We start from the raw sequence: 14,367 nt of genomic DNA, 5'->3' as shown, positions 1-14,367 counted from the left end.
AGTTAAACTGTCTGATTTATTCTTCCCAGCTACTTTTTATTTGCTAGATGAAATGAAATTAAATAGCATAAAATTAAGTACTTGGATGAGAAATCAGAAATTACATCTGACAGTCACAATGTTGACTAAAATTCCATGCAAAATTGAATGCGAAAAGACAAGTTGGAGTTCAGCTATGAAATTCCTGTATCTTCTTCACGGTAAGTTTCTTACTCTTTGTTTAGTCAAAGAATTAAAACCATTTTTTAAAATAGAAATGTTATGAAACGGGATTTTCTGTATTGGTCCTGTTGTAGTGTGTGGATAGCTGTATAATTTTGGATCCGAGACTTGAAGACTGTTCTTGCATGAAGTTGCCTTTATACATGTAGTTGGTTAATACAAGTATCAATATATGGACTTTTTCATATTGGCCCTGTAACGTGCCCTTGATATTAATAATGGCCTCGGACAGTTGTAATGGCCCTCGGCGTTGCCTCAGGGCCATTACAACCATCCTTGGCCATTATTAACACCTCGGGCATGTTACAGGGCCAATATGAAAAAGTCCATACATTAATACTATATTAACAAATCTGGTAAGCTTTTAATTAATTTAATCAAAATACAATATGTTTTATAAGATGTACACAATACACTAGACATTTAACGGGTTGAGAAGGAACTTTAATGGTTTGATTAATACACGAGTTACAAAAATTGTGTATTTTTGTAGCGGTTCTTTGTATATAAGGTACACGTAAATGCATCATGTCATTTTTTTATTTTCTGTGTTTTGCACGCTTAAGAATCATTCATTGTGAGGGATTTGTATCAACAGATCGATTACAAAATACAAACAATTTATAGTTACTTATTGTTATTTTCTTGTCGAAAACATACTGACACAACCATGGCTAACAGAAAAACAACCACACGAACAATAGTACATATTAACACAACATAAAAAAAAAATTGAGCAACACTACTTCATTGGGTCATCAAGCTCAAGTTGCGTAAGTAGATTCTGCTCCACATGTGGCACCCGTCGTGCAAATGTTTCGTTAAAAAACAACATCAACCAATAGATCAACTATGACTGTTTGTGTATTTTCTCTGTTGAAATGTTCTAACATACTTGCATAGTGCTACAAGTCACCAAATTTAGATTTTGAAAAATGAAAGGAATGGAAACTTACTCGTCTTTGAATATTTTGAACAGAATGTACCCACCACAAAATATCACCCAAATAGATTGCAATGTGCATTTAACATGCAATATAATGTTGCTGTAAAAAAGGACACCAGGTATTATAAGACATACGACTTTAACAGAAACTTTAAGATGAGATTAATTTCAGGGACTGATTCTGGACTACCAATCCTAATTAAAAAACAACTGGATGCTTCAAATAAAACTTACATCGTGTGGTTTGAAATTTTTTTAGAAACTTATTCTTTTTTGCCTTGTATTGGTATAAGAAGAATGTATTACAACTCAATTTACGCGGTTAAGATCACGAAATTACCCAAAATGATACATTAATTACAATATTGAAGCCACATCAAATAATAAAAGAAGCTTTTTTTACAATTAATTGATTCCAATTTAACTTGAAGGCAAATAAGAAGCAGATAATATAATAGACCGAAAAGTAACTATAATTCGAATATAAAAAAACACATGTTGTTGAATAATATTGTGACGAAAACGTGACCTGCAGATTGTGTCGGGATGGTAAATTCTGGGTCTCCAATGTTTAAAAGGCAAACAGACGACAGATGCCAATAACACCGTGAAACGACAGACACAAATGATGCACATTACTGATTTCCCTTGTTTAGTGAAATCCTGATCACATGAAATTATATAGGTCATTGAGTAGTGCATAGTAACTAAAGAAACTCTAAGTCGATGAAAAATTCAACTATTATTATTCAAAAGACATTTCATACTTCAAACGCAATTTAACAATGATTTGTGGTTCACATAACAAGTGATGATTATTGTGTCAAACACGCAAACTAATGTTTATAACAACGCAGGCCCTATTTATACTAGTAAACAGCCCGAATTATGATAATAAAACACTAACCAAGATTATATCGTACATAAGTTTCTGATGAAATACCTAACTACAAGGGCAGATAGGAGAAATCTGGTAAGGCTACTATGGCAAAAGATATAATTACACTAATTCATGGGAAAATGAAAGTTGATACAGGAAACATCCGTTATTAATCACTAACCTTATTTCTGAACAAAGAATGGCCCTAAAAAAATCATTAACATACTAAATTTAGCTGAGCAGGAATATGAATGATGAAACTGATGCTAAGGTGAAAAGTAAATGAACTTCATTAAATATGAAATAAAGAGGAAGGGTGAAATGCAAATTAACTACAGTATTTCCAAAACATTCGGTTAAAGATAAGATTGTAAATTTCGTATAACGTATGATAGAAATTGTAACTAGAGGCTCTAAAGAGACTGTGTCGCTCACCTTGGTCTATGTGAATATTAAACAAAGGACGCAGATGGATTCCTCACAAAATTGTGTTTTGATGATGATGATGTGTTTGTACATCTTACTTTATTGAATATTTTTGCTGCTTACAATGGTCTCTATCTATAATGAACTTTGCCCAGTAGCTACAGTTATAGTGGAAAATTGTTAAAAATTGACTGCAAAGGACAATAACTCCTTAGGGGGTCAATTGACAATTTCAGTCATGTTGACTTATTTGTAAATCTTACTTTGCTGAACATAATTGCTGTTTACAGTGTATCTCTATCTATAATAATATTCAATATAATAACAAAAACAGCAAAATTTTCTTACAATTACCAATTCAGGTGCAGCAACCCAACATCGGGTTGTCCGATTTATCTGAAAATTTCAGGGCAGATAGATCTTGACCTGATAAACAATTTTACCTTGTCAAATATTCTCTAAATGCTTCGATTTTTGAGTTATAAGCCAAAAACTGCATTTTACCCATATGTTCTATTTTTAGTCGTGGCGGCCTTCTTGGTTGGATGGTCGGGTTACCAGACAAATTTTTGAAACTACATTCCCCAAAGATAATTGTGGCCAAGTTTGGATTAATTTGCCCCAGTTGTTTCAGAGGAGAAGATGTTTATAAAGGATGATTACTAAGATTTACGAAAAATGGTTAAACATTGACTATAAAGGGCAATCACTCCTAAAGGGGTCAATCGACCATTTTGGTCAGTATGACTTATTTGTAAATCTGACTTTGCTGAACATTATTGCTTACAGTTTATTTCTATCTATAATGATATTCAAGATAATAACCAAAAACAGTAAAATTTCCTTTAGATTACCAATTCAGGGGCAGCAACTCAACAACGGGTTGTCGGATTCCTCTGAAAATTTCAGGGCATATAGATCTGGACCTGATAAACAATTTTACCCCTTTGGTCCAGATGAGCTAAAAAAGGGATATATCAAAACAGACATTGTCTAGAAATCTTTGGTAGGTTAGTGTTGTCTGAAGTGTATCTCTTCATTTGCTCTCCTACCTGTACTGTAGCTATATTAGTCACATGCAATTTTACAAACCGGTGATATGTTCATAACGGTGTAAAAATGATGCTTTGACATTATAAATTTATAAAGCACAGAAAGGGTCACTGCTCTACTAGCTTACAGTAATAAAAAAATTAGAAGACTTGAGAGTATTCTTTCTGAAAATATGACAGATGTCAAGGTTACTAGAAACGAGAAACGGCATTATATAATTTGTAATTCTATAATTTAAAAACTGAAAGGTAAAATTAAACGAAAATATTGCAATTTGTGAAATTAATATCATCCACTGTGTTTTAACAAAATATTAACTATCTTCCTCATTCTATGAATAGTATAATCGAAGGCGATTATACTCGCTAACTTGGTAGATATACTTTTTTCCACGAGGAATTGACACTTTAAGTTTATCGTTTTTCTGCACTTCAAATACTTCATGTAGAATTAACTGACTGACGAACTGTTTTCTTCTTCCCGGTACCTCAAAAATTATCTGACAGGTTGTCTGATTTGTGCGTATAAGGGTTATACAAGCGGCAGCCTTAAATTTCTTTTCCTTGCTTCTAGTCGTTAGAGATAATTCTGCTTTTAACATTCCACCTGTCGGCACACTAAATAAATGGCAGTTGGTCACGTTAAATGAAACTGTTTTTGAAGATTGCGTCCAGAGAAAATTGTATGATTTTGTTTCGTTGTTCGAACTATTTTGGAAAGCAAGATTGTATAATCCGACACTTGGTGTTGTTTGTTTTGCAACTACCAACAGTTTCTCAGAGAGCAAAACAACGAACACGAGCTGTACTAATGGATAAATAATACCAGATAAATCTGCAAAATCAAGAAAAAAATAACATTTTAATTAACATGCAACATGTTGACGTTAATAAAAGAAATATACAAGAAATCTTAAATGCATTCACTTGTTATTATTCTTTTACAATAAGATAACTGAATGCTGATATTTTTCGCACAAAATTAAAACATGGGGATGTTATAACCATTACACAACATAAACAATTCAGAATCAATTCAATGTCGACTATAGTTGTTAAAAAATAAAACCATCACGAACATCTCAAACATCACAAGAAAAGTTGATGTTTCATATTTCATTTATATCAATGATATGAATTAGTAAACCCAACTTAAGGTCAAGGAACAGTAAATTGGCTATGTCGCAGATTTTGCTACAAAAATTCATACAACCCATGCTCGTTGAACTACAACTGGAAATCGAAAAAAACCAACATGTATCTCTTTTATTATCTGGAACATTGCAGATTGATTTCTATTAATATGGGTGAATATTTGAATAGACAGCACATAAAATCGGCGAAAAACCTTTTAAAATTTGTCTTAAAATCGTCAAAACTCTAATTCTACTCCATAGATTTTTCTTCAAAAACTATATATTGTTGACACATAGATTTTTGTTTTAATGATATAAAATAATCATAGGGTCACCGACTTCGTTTTTTGTCTAATAATCAATTTGTTACCTTGTTGGTAGTGAAAAACACCAAAAATCAACGTTTTACGGCCTGCAGTTGCGATAACGTTACGATTATTTCGACGTTTTGTTGGGTTTTTTTCACAAAGAACGCAACTTTGAATGATGTATACTGTAAGAACGAAGTCGATGACCTTATCTTTATTTTGCATCATTAAAACGGAAATTTGTGTATCAACAACATACATGACATATAGTTTTTTAAGAAAAATTCATGGAGTAGAATTAGAGATTTGGCGATTTTAAGACAAATTTTAGAAGGGTTTTCGCCGATTTTATGTGCTTTCTATACAAATGTTCACCCATTTTGTAAGAATTCAATCAGTAATATTTCAAATGATAATTGAGATAAATGCATTATTATTGCGATTTTCAGTTGAAGTTCATCGAGCCAGAGGTGTATGCCAAATTTTACTGAAATCTACGACATAGCCCATTTACTGTCACTTGGCCTTAAAGAAGAATATCAATAATTGGTACAAATATAGATATATCAAACTAATTGTATTAAACTAGTTATAATTCAAACTGTTTACATTTCGACCTACGAAAAAAGCAGATTACTGTGATGAATAACCTCATCAAATATACTCATCTTAAAATTTGATACACCAGAAGCGCGTTTCGTCTACAAAAGTACTCATATGTGACGTTCGAGTATTAGTGTAAATGGCTAAATAAGATAAAAAGTTGAAAGAATGGAGGACTCAAAATTCCAACCGTTTTGCAAAGTTCAACTCAGTTTGATAACATCACTTACAAGTAACGCACATTTTTTGTACCTTATAAAACAATCAGTTTACAAAAATATTACAAGACGAAATTTTAGATATAATGTGCATATATAAACTAAACAAGAAAAATAACTTTTTCTAGAATAGTTTTATCAGTTTTTAAATAATTTCTCTAAGTAACTAAATTTGACATAAATCGAAAATTAAATAGTTGTAAACCGTTAAGTTCCGAAAAGAGGAATCTGGTGTCATGATTTAGCATACCATTACATTTCTGTGTAATTGTAGAATATTTTTTAAATTAGAAAGAAACGTTTTTTCGATACCAGGATTAACATTTTGTATTTGCGCCAGAGGCGCGTTTCGTCTACAAAAGACTCATCAGTGCAGCTCGAAAATTAAGTTAAAAAAGCCAAGACTATTTTTCAACGTTTTATCCTCTACCTGCTCAATGCTTTTTTCGCTTTCTCGGTTTACTTTTGACATGTTTGGCTTTTTCTATAAATATTTTGTTATGAGCGTCACTGATGAGTCTTATGTAGACGAAACGCGCGTCTGGCGTACTAAATTATAATCCTGGTACCTTTGATAACTATTAATATATATATAATATCTTGCTTTATACTAAAACCTGTATATAATTGTTCTGTCCCATTTGACGTCGTAACATTACATAGTTATCTATTATACTTCAAATAAACTTCATGGTAGAAATTGAATATTCTACAATTTTGAAACGTAGCTGCACAATGATATTTTGACTATACAAGTTGGATCTAAATTCAACTTAATCGCAACTTTTGTCTCGAAGAGTCAGCACGAAATATTCATTAACAATAATATGTTCTTCTATTTTATATATATAAAAAGCAAATTTGCTTTCGCAAATTTTTGGTTCTTTCCTGGCCGGGAATCGAACCCATGCTACTGTGATATCGTGACACCGAATCGCCTGCACTGCAGCCGTCCCGCTAGACCACACGACCACCTGGGCTCTCAAAAAAAGAGCTTTCGGTGGCCATATGTTACCTTTCCACGTCAGTTTTTAATCTAGCGGCGTACTACAGTACTATATATATATATATATATATATAAAACATTCTAGATGTTTTAAGGCTTTGAACGGGATGAAAATGTCAATACTAACAATAAAGGAAAAAACATGTTTTTATTTATTATAAAATATGCAATTTTTCGAAAATTAGCAAAACTGCAACATTGCTAAATTTACTTTGGAAAAACCGTATTATCACTTGGATATGTTAGCCATAACATAGTCTTGAAAATTCCCAACGACTTAAATAGATTTAAACAAAGTGAAATCAATCTAATTTACACTATCGACTGAAATAAAGATTAAAAAGAATAATGCAGTGTATTTAATCCGTACCTCATGATTGTAACTTTGATCTTAAAAGTCAAGGTCATTTTCAAAATGTGAATTATATTTGTATGTATATATATACTATACGCTCTGTACGCTCATACACAGTCTCAAGTATATATATATAAATTGGTAGCTGAACCGATTACCTTTCAGACACAAAGGGTTTGGTTCGTATAGTGCTTTCGATACTGGTCTTCCATTGACATACTGTCAATGATCGGAATCGATGCAATAAAAGATGGCCAGCACGTTAATAAATAAATCAATTGTAAAAAATATACTGTTATCTACACCTGATTTGTTGGCGTCTTTTTTATATTTAATTTGTTTGTTTGTTTGTATTAATTATTTAGTAAGTTGTGTTGTCTCATGTCTGTAATTTGTTAACTGTTCTACGGTGACCCAATTATTGTAACATTAACTTGTCATATCTTTTTGGGTTTCTTACCAAATATAATTGAACCATAAACAACTATCATAAAAAGGTAAAAAAAAAATTAAAAAGTTAAATATGACATTTATTCTGAATATATAGTGCAGCTTACCACAACGATGTTTTTTCCAATTAATTATGTTATGTTAGTAGCTATTGTACCTACGAGGTTAAAATGTTAACTTCGAAAAACTGGAAATTTGAAAAGGTGAAGTACGTAAAAACTTCCAAATTTATATGATATTATTCGAATGATAGAGGGCAAAGCAACTGCATTGGTACAGACATCTAGCAAGAGAAAAACGACCTTCACAAAAACTTTAGAAAACCGCAGATTAGTGTTGATAACTGAAATAGAAAAGGAGGATTTATATGCCCTACTAACTTTGAAGTATTTACCTTATTTGATAAACATTTAAGACATTTATACTGCTAACATATGCTATTGTAACACCTTTAAATTGCACCCCATTTAGATATTCGATATGTAAAAAGGTGAACCATAAACACTTCCTCTTTCGCTTATTAATCAGATATATAAAACAATCAATCAATAAAAAGCAGTCCATTGTCCGGACATTTTTCAATACGCCTCTCCTTTATATGTTGATATGTAAACTGTACACTGGAGTTTATTAAGCTATGTTGAGAGACGTGAATAATGGTCAGATTTGAAGAATACCACAGTGTCTAAATCAAACCGGCAAAAAATGTTTGGACTCGATGGTATATAATATCTTCCGTTTTTATACACAGAAATACAAGTATTGAGGTGCTTAGAGTGGCTAGTTTTGCAACCTTTGTGTCAATATATTTCTTTCCATACTTTTCTTCCCGTTCAATGTGAACAATCTAACGAGTTATTAAACAAATTCGAGGCAAGGTTCACTCCAGTCGTTATTTTGACATGCATTTTTACCTATTTCTCCGTTAATATAGAACGATTGTAGAAATTATTACACCTCACAATAGAAAATAGTTATACATGTGAAGACATTTTTCGATTTCACAAAAAAAAACAAATAAATAAACAGAAATCAACCTTTTCTCTGTCTATTAATGTTCCGTCACCGTGCCATATTAGAATCTAGAATTTAGATACCATCGAGTCAAAAAAAATGCTGGTGTGTTTTAGATACAGTGAAATAGTTCAATCTTTTCGAAGACAAATATGATTTTCTCGGCTTTTAGGAAAAATGAATTCAATTGAGGTACTTGGTGCAATTTGGGTAATGTGACGGTTCAGAAACTATGTTTATAAGGAATGCGCTACATTTGTTGTCTAATTTTATATTCCTTTCTAAAAATTGAGAATCTTTGAAATACAGAGCTTCACAGATTGTTCTATCAAGGTTTTTTTTATTGGGTTTATCAATTTTATTTTTGTTTCATGTTGAGTTTGCATTCCGAAAAATGGTTTTGTGATTGTCCATTCATTGATTTCAGCAAAGCCTTTGATGGCTTCAAATATTCAAAGCTCTTTTTACATTATTACTTTAAACATTAAATAGTAGAATAATGAAACTTACCAAAAGTAACATTAATATCATGCGAAACGTCAAACAATGTAGTAATCTTCTTGTTTCAATATGTGAAAAACAGAAACGAGTTGCAACTAAGCGGTAAGCAGTAATAATAATTATAGTCATCTCAAAACTAATTAAGATTATTATAACTTGAAAAACAAGAATGAAGTCAAAACAGTAGTGTTTAAAGCACATACTGTAGTTTTGATGATCAAGGATTCGAAAAACGATCGTTGTGGTAAAAATTAATAATAAAATATTAGGTTGGTACAAAACTTATTTATTACAAAAAACAAAATTAGAAATCATTTCTCCAAATAAGGAACTCTTTATCATACTGCCTTACTTGTAATAATTATGATTACCAGTATAGCCTAGCTATAATCCATCCTTTATATTAACGTACCTCACTCGTCTTTAAATCTCGTTACATTATTTCATATATCAACAGATGTCAATGTTGTGTTGTAGGTGTAGATCGATACCCAGAATTATAAAAATGAAATTTATTTGCAAATTATCAATTTCATTTGTTTATAAGAGTTTACTTACCACAAAATCTGATCTTGATAGTTTAAAATTCGGATATTAATAGTGTCCAAATATCACTGGCACTGCCAAAGTTTATAATCCAAGTGTTTGCAGAAGTAAACGTCTAATAACATATTCCACAGTTTTATCTTATCAATATAGTCTACTGATAATACGGCCACAAAAAATATAATGAAATAAACCTGCCTGAAACTACTAATCAAAATGGAAATTTTGAAAAAGTTTTGAATAGTTATGATGCAATTTTAGTACAATTTTATTGGTTGTTGCCACAAACCCCTTGACGCGACAACAAAACAAACAAGTGCAATGCATATGTTTACAATCAATGATTTAAACAAAATTTATTTGAAAATCAAGATAGTAACACTATGCTGATTAACCTCAGGATAGACGAACACTGTTTGCCCGTGAATGTAGTTCATACACAGTGTTGAAATGTTTTACCTATAGAAAGTGTGCTTTTTAAAAGGAGAGGGGGTCAAATATACATAGATATAGATCGCTCAATTGTTTAATACATTTATAAGGGGACAAAGTTGTTCATGCTACTGAAAGTATATCTATTTGCAGTCAACCTTTTTATAGAACGCAGTCTCTCTCGTGAAAGTTTATTGCAGGCTAGTATTATGGATATACACGCCTTTCATTGACTGGCTTCCCACAATTCAGGAATGAATGTATATTCTACCAACGAATATTACTGGAACGCATCTGAGTTATTTCATAATGTTTTGTGTTATTTTGCAATTATATTATTAACAAAGTTTTTCAAAAATATATATTACGAGACTCAAAAGTTGAAAAACTATATAATGAAATGAAATCATGATGTCTCATCATACAGACTTGACATAATCTTGAAATTACTGGTGTTTGTGAGGTGGCATTTGGAACTGAAATTTGAAGTTTGTAATAACCGTAATGTCTAATGTTTATAATATACCGACTGCGATCACATTCTTCTTGTGATCCTTATGATATAAATGTGTATCAACGTGTGTCTACTACACTTTGAATTAAACCATGAAAATTTCAATGTAAAATTTCAGACATATTAATAGTGTTTTATGTTCAGTAAATGTTCTGCATAATTGAAAGTTGCACGTTATTGTTTTCTTTATAATTTCTTTCAGTGATATACTATCAGTTTTGTTTGTGACAAAAAGATAAACTGAGATCATGTTTTATCTTCATAAAGGTTGGACGGTAGATTTTAAAAACATTATGCGGTGAAAACATATCACAATTTATATTGCATAAAAATAACTGGTATGAATGCTTATGCGACAACTCTCCACAAGAAACCAAAATGATACAGAAATAAACAACTATAGGTCACCCGCACGTACGGTCTTTGAGATTTAGCAAAGCCCGTACCGCATAGTCAGCTATAAAAGGCCCGAAATGACAATTTAAGACAATTCAAACGAGAAACCTAACGGCCTATTTTATGTACAATAAATGAACGGAAAACAAATGTGTAACACATCAACAAACGACAAACACTAGATTACAGGCTCTGGACTAGTGACAGGCACATACATACGGAATGTAACTAGGTTACACATGTTAGCAGGATGCCAACCCTTCACTATCTGATACAACATAAGAACGAACTATCAAAATCAATTGAAAAATGTATTCAGTAAAGTAAAACAAACGTAGATTGACTTCGAGTACCTGTGAAAAAAATCATAATAAGTTTTAGTATGGACATTCTATAAGTCTATATCAAGAATTGTGATTTAATTGATTATGCGTAATGTTTCTATATTAATATATGTGTATGTTAACTTTATTCGCAATATTTATGAAGCTGTTCACAAAATCATGTTATATGACTAAAATTTATAAAGATTTTTTTAAATTAGAAAAGCATGTCAAAATAGTAAAAGACATTTTGCTTTTTCTTAGCATACTATAATGTATGTATTTTGCTATATTTTTACTTTCGAACGGTGATCTTTTGTTGAATATCTTTAAATCAATGGTCTCATGTAGACAGTTGTCTTAATAGCAATCACAACACTTCCAAATAGTAAGTGCTTTACATTTTGCCTTAGACTTGTCAAATTGATAAACCTTAAACACATGACTGGCCTCAGTTATTTCTTTTCAGCTTTTGAATGTGCCTGCTATCAATAAGTCCAGCGCCTCCCCAAATTCACAGAGAAGATCTTCTGAGGCGATTTGGTCAATACAAGAATGTTCTAACAATAAAAAAACTTATAATAAAGCTTAATAAAGATATTTTCCTATTTACTGTAAGGACACCTGCAATAGAAAATCATTTGCTGTCGGATCTGTGAGAATCTTTGCGACGTTAGAAATATGGCAATTATCGTAACCACAATCCCGTCCTATTTTCTTCGAATGTGACTTCCATATTAGGCTGATCACGAGTTGGTATTTACACGAGGGACACGACAGATGTGGAGCAGGATCTGCTTTTCGTCCATGGTAGCTGACGCAAATCCCCCAACCCATCCTCGGATATTTTTTGTGGATTTCGTGTTGCTTAGTCTTAAGTTGTATGTGATTTTTGTTGTGTTTCGTTGTTTGTTTTTCGTCGTTTTTTGTTTTTTTGTTATGTCAGTTAGGTTTTGTTTTATGAGTAGTTAAAATATACCTTGACATCTTTCGTTTTCATTGTAAACATTCATTACGCTTTATTATATATCACGTACATTGATACGCTGCTAATAAAGACGAACAGAAATGTTTATGTCGATTATGACTTTAGTTTAAGGCTATCAGTCTGCTACATATTTTGTAAATGTAGCGACAATAATGACCATATGCATTCATTTCTAATATCGCTGATAACACGTCAGCACTCAGGTGTAATATCTTATCAACAAGGCTTCGATCATTGTACTACATCAGTAGTTTAAACAAACATTTACATTATTTATAGATCGATTATTATTTGTATTTTGTTTATTTTTTCAGTGTTTAAATATTGTTTGACAATGGTGTAATCTAAAATGATTACATAAATAAGTACAGTACAGTTAACATGTGGGTTCAAAATATATTGTATATATGTTATAAATGTGTTTGACACTAGCATCGCCCATAAGGCTAATGGAGTCTGATAACCCACTTTTGATTATAGATGGATCAAGGGGCTCTTTTATAATAGCCAATTGATTTTCAAGATTAATAATAGGCACCATGCCTGCCATCTTACATTTTTTAACCCCTTGCAAGCACACATCACTTGAATATGGTTGAATGTGCTTGCCTTAGAATATTCTCTTAAATCTCTTTATATACCTTGGGTACAACCATCGAGGAACACTTGTCAGGCCTTACATGCCTTTATTTCAGTTATACAATCTTTTCTAGATTTGATATACAAGGAAACATTGAATGCTTTAGAAAGATTTGTCCATATTTTGGACCCAGTGTTCTCTCCTGTATGAAGCTAAGAAATATTTCACTCAGTATCTTCAGGAATTTCATAGAAAACCTCACCTTTGTCCACCTCACTCGTAGAGCTATTAAAAGCTATATGAAAGGATCAGCTGGTTCAGCACAAATTACAGGTTAGGGTTATAATTATTTGAGTAATCATTACCAAATTCATTATAATCATAATTGCGAATTGGATCGGTGCCAATATCATGTCTAGTTGATAAAACTTGACCTGGGTATAGCTACTTGTGCCCTTCCAATAATTCAACTCCCGGTCTATTTTCATTGAGTGCTACGGAAATATTATATCGTGATCGATTTTTATGACGTTCCGTATCATCATTGGAATGTGTCAAGGTTGCATACTTAAAAGGATCGAACAAAAATATTCCTTTCAATTTGACTTTTGTAGGAAGATTATTCTACAATTTATTGCAGTAAACAATTTCTGTGTTTCAAAACACATCTTTTTTTGTGTGTTTCTATAGAATATTTGCGAAACTTAAGGTGACATGGTTACTTAAGCTTTTACACACGAAGAAAAAGGGTCAACATTTGATTGGTTGACTTCCAGTGATGGTTATTTTTTATATGCAAGAAAAATTTATGTGAATATTTTTAATAGTACTGGACAGTAAAAACTTCATCTATTCCAAGTATTTCTTTCTTTGAAACAAAGATAAATTCTGCACATTGTTTTGAAAAGTACAAATTTAACAAAGACTAATAGGTGAAAATCAATATGTTTGTTCTAATTGAGATTGTGACACGATGATGACTGCTGTGCCCCTAATTTGACATTTTCACCTATTATGTCTGTTTTGTTCATGCAACCGTTGAAATTTGTATTTGATGCGACTATCATACAAGTGAGGGTTTAAGTGCTATGAAACCAGTTTCAATCCACAATGTTCTACATTTAAACATGCCTGTACAAAGTCAGGAATATGACACTTGTTGTCCATTCTTTTGATCCTTTTAACATTTGGTTTTGCCTTTTGATTATGGAATTTTCGTGTAGAATTTTCCTCGGAGTTCATATTCCACTTACATAGTATGAATTAAAAAAATGAGAGTACACATAAGGTCAAAGGTAAATTTGCCGCTTCTTATATTTAGGTGTAAAAAGTAAAATCACAAAAATACTGTTAAACCACTGTCCCAGGTTAGGGTGGGTTGGGATCCCGTTTACATGTTTGACACCGCCACATGATGTATGTATGTCAGGAGCCTGTATTTCAGTGGTTGTTGTCGTTTATATAAATAAGG

Source organism: Mytilus trossulus, chromosome 10 (assembly GCF_036588685.1).
Source record: "Mytilus trossulus isolate FHL-02 chromosome 10, PNRI_Mtr1.1.1.hap1, whole genome shotgun sequence".
NCBI lineage: Eukaryota > Metazoa > Mollusca > Bivalvia > Mytilida > Mytilidae > Mytilus > Mytilus trossulus.
Note: the sequence above shows the minus strand (reverse complement) of the source record.